Raw genomic sequence first — 3,695 nt, 5'->3', positions numbered from 1 at the left:
GGTCCCTGTGCTTTGCCAAACTTGTTTCAAGTAGGTGCTTTAGACCACTGAGCCATCTCTCCAGCCCCTAGAACCTCTTCATAAAGTTAATTGTCAGCTTTTTTCATAAAAAGTTCCCAGAGGTCATTATACATTTAATATGATATCTTAATACCAAGATTTGAAGTTTAGAAAAGTTCCAGATGTTTCTGTTTTAGAAAGTGAGAACAGTATTTTAAAGTCACATTTAAGGAAAGAGATGATGAAGTCTAGCAGCTATCTCAAAAAATCCAAAATTAGTTTTAGCTTCAAAGATTTTGAAAAAGAAAAAAGTAGATATTATTGGTACTGTTTACAACATAAATAAAAAGTAATGTGCATCCCTGTAAATTTACCATCCCTGTAAATTTATCTCATGTACTGAAGCAAATCCTATGAATTAAAGATTATGGTGTAGGTATAACACTCTTAAAAGTGATCTCGATAGTAAATATATCCTTTTCAGTTTTGCATTTAATAACATGAGTTTCCCACATAGGATGTTTCACATAAAAAGAGCAGAATTGATTAATTTTATTCAGTGTTTACTTATTTGAGTGCCTACTATGTGCCAGGTACTTTTTGGAGCTTTTATTCTAAAGGGGGGATAAACGCAATATTAACAGGTGGTGGTAAGTACTACTACTAAATTTGGTCTTATACTTGTTCATCTCTTAATTATTAGTGTCCACCTAATTACTTAGTAGGCATGTTTATGTTTAAGAAACTTAGAGTATCTAATTCCTCTGTATTCTTAGCTTCTCTTATCTGGAAAAGGAAGTGGTTTACAATGTAGAATATAATAAATGAACGCTTTTTAGCTTGAGAGTTTGTTTTACTATTTGCTTTTATAAGGCCCTAATTTCACACTTTAAAGTAAGCAGTCCTCCCAAAAATCATTCCTGGATGCAAGTATTATACTGATACCAAAACCAGGGAAAGACACAACTAAGAAAGAGAACTACAGGCCAATATCCCTCATGAATGTAGATGCAAAAATCCTCAATAAAATCCTAGCAAATAAAATAGAGCAAATCATCAAGAAGATCATACACCATGACCAGGTAGGATTCATCCCATTCATTCATGCAAGGATGGTTCAATATTCAAAAATCTATAAATGTAATACACTATATCAATAGAGTGAAAACTAAAAACCACACGATCATTTCAATTGATGCAGAAAAGGCTTTTGACAAAGTCCAACACTCATACATGTTCAAAGTCCTGCAGAAAATTGGAATAGAAGGCCTCTACTTCAATCTGATAAAAGCCATTTATAACAACCCAACAGCAGCTAATATAATTTTCAATGGGGAAAAACTGAAATCTTTTACTCTCAAATCAGGTACAAGACAAGGATGTCCTCTATCCTCCCTCCTCTTCAATATAGTTCTGGAATCATTAGCTAGAGCTATTAGACAAGAGGGAGAAATAAAAGGAATAAGAATAGGTAAAGAAGAAGTGAAACTATCATTATTTGCGGATGCATGATACTTTATTTGGAAGACCCAAAAAGCTCCACCAAGAAACTACTAGAATTCATAGACAAATTCAGTAGCATAGCAGGATACAAAGTCAATACCCAAAAGTCAATAGCATTCCTCTACACAGATAACAAACACACTGAGAGGGAAATTAGGGAAACAATACCTTTTACAATAGCCCCGCAAAAAATGAAATACCTTGGAATTCATCTAACTAAAGAAATCAAAGATCTTTTCATGGAAAATTACAGTACTCTGAAGAAAGAGATCGTAGAGGATTTCAGAAAATGGAAAGATATTCCCTGCTCCTGGACAGGAAGAACCAACATCGTGAAGATGGCCATACTCCCAAAATTGTTGTGTAGATTTATGCAATCCCTATGAGACTACCAGCAAAATACCTCCCAGACCTAGAGAAATTGTTCCTAAAATTTATTTGGAACCAAAAAATGCCTAGAATAGCAAAGGAAATCCTGGCCAACAAAGACAAAGCAGGATGCATTACAATTCCTGACTTGAAATTATGCTATAAAGCTACTGTAATAAAATCAGCATGGTATTGGCAACAAAATAGACCTGAGGATCAATGGAATAGACTAGTAGATGCAGAGACCTCTAGGAATGCACTAAGCCACCTGATCTTCGACAAAGGGGCCAAACACTTACTGGAAGAAAGATAGTCTCTTTAACAAATGGTGCTGGAAAATTTGGTTCTCTACATGCCAAAGACTAAGACTGGACCCAGGTCTATCACCATGCACTAAACTAAAGTCAAACAGATTAAAGAACTGAACATTAAAACAGAAACACTAATTTCCTGGAAGAGAAAGTAGGAGGATCTCTTGAAGACATAGGGGTAGGCAAAGAGTTCATGAATAGAAATCAAATCGCACAGGAAATACTTGAAAGAATTAACAACTGGGACCACCTCTTATTGAGAAGATTTGCACGTCAAAAGAAATTATCAGCAAAGTGAAAAGACAACCCACAAACTTCAAAAAGATCTTAACTAATAAGCACTCAAAGGACTGCTCTCTAGAATTTATAAAGAACTAAAGAACATTGCGACCCCTAAATTTAAAGACCCAATCCAGAAATGGACATCTGAGATGAACATACTCTTCTCAGAGGACGAAATTAAAGAAGCGAATAAATATATGAAAAAATGCTCCTCATCATTAACCATCTGTGAAATGCAAATTAAAACAACACTGAGATACCATCTCACCCCAGAAAGATTGGCTATCATGAAGAAATCAACCAACAACAAATGTTGGAGAGGCTGTGGGGAAAGGAAAACCCTTCTCCACTGTTGGTGGGAGTGTAGACTGATGCAACTGTTATGGAAATCAGTGTGGAGACTCCTTAGAAAACTAGGACTGGAAATTCCATTTAAACCAGCTATTCCTCTACTGGGAATTTTCCTGGAGGAACTGAAAGTGTCATATCATAGTGATATATGCATACCTATGTTTGTAACAGCACAATTTGTGATAGCCAGATCTTGGAAACAACCAAGATGCCCATCACATGTGGAATGGTTGAAAAAGATGTGGTACTTTTATATAATGGAGTATTACTCAGCTATAAAGAATGATAAACTCAAAGCCTTCATATTTAAGTAGATGCCACTTGAAGATATACTTATTAGTGAAATAAAGCAGACCCACATCTATAAATATTATATTATATCCCTAGCATAAGGACTTACAATTTCGTATATGGTTAAGTTTCTAAATTTCTTTGTAAAAATATGTAAATGCTTATATCTACTTTTATAAAATTATTTTTCCTTCATATTCTGTAAGGACTGGAAGTTCAACATATCAATATTTGATGGAAAATACCTGTTCAATGATATGCCAAAAATGTTTGATATTTAGACAGGGTAAACCGAACTGCATATATTGCAGGTAATAATTAGCTTCTCTTCTGGAGGGTTAACAACCTAAGTTAGCAGTTCAAAATGGGAGAAAAGGAAGGTTTGCAAGGTCAGCCAACATTTTGGCCCTAGCCTTTCAAGGTCAGTGAAGACTTGGGATATAGGAGAATCTGTACTGTAACAACATGTAACTCAGTTGTGCTCCAAATTTTCTGATCAAGAAGATTATGGAGCTGCAGAGGAATGTGTTCGATGATGTATAGTGTGCCTGGGGAGAGTCACATGGAGAGAAAAAACATTTTCTCAAG

General features: G+C 35.1%; 1 protein-coding gene across 1 annotated transcript in view; it reads left to right on the top strand.

Annotated features, from left to right (window-relative positions):
• Window positions 1-3,695, top strand: part of Ppp4r4 (protein phosphatase 4 regulatory subunit 4) — a 131,719-nt gene that overhangs the window by 81,255 nt on the left and 46,769 nt on the right. The window lies entirely within an intron of this gene.

Source organism: Octodon degus, unplaced genomic scaffold, assembly GCF_000260255.1.
Source record: "Octodon degus isolate 3935 unplaced genomic scaffold, OctDeg1.0 scaffold00070, whole genome shotgun sequence".
Lineage (NCBI taxonomy): Eukaryota > Metazoa > Chordata > Mammalia > Rodentia > Octodontidae > Octodon > Octodon degus.
Note: the sequence above shows the minus strand (reverse complement) of the source record. Positions and strands in the feature narration are given on the sequence as shown.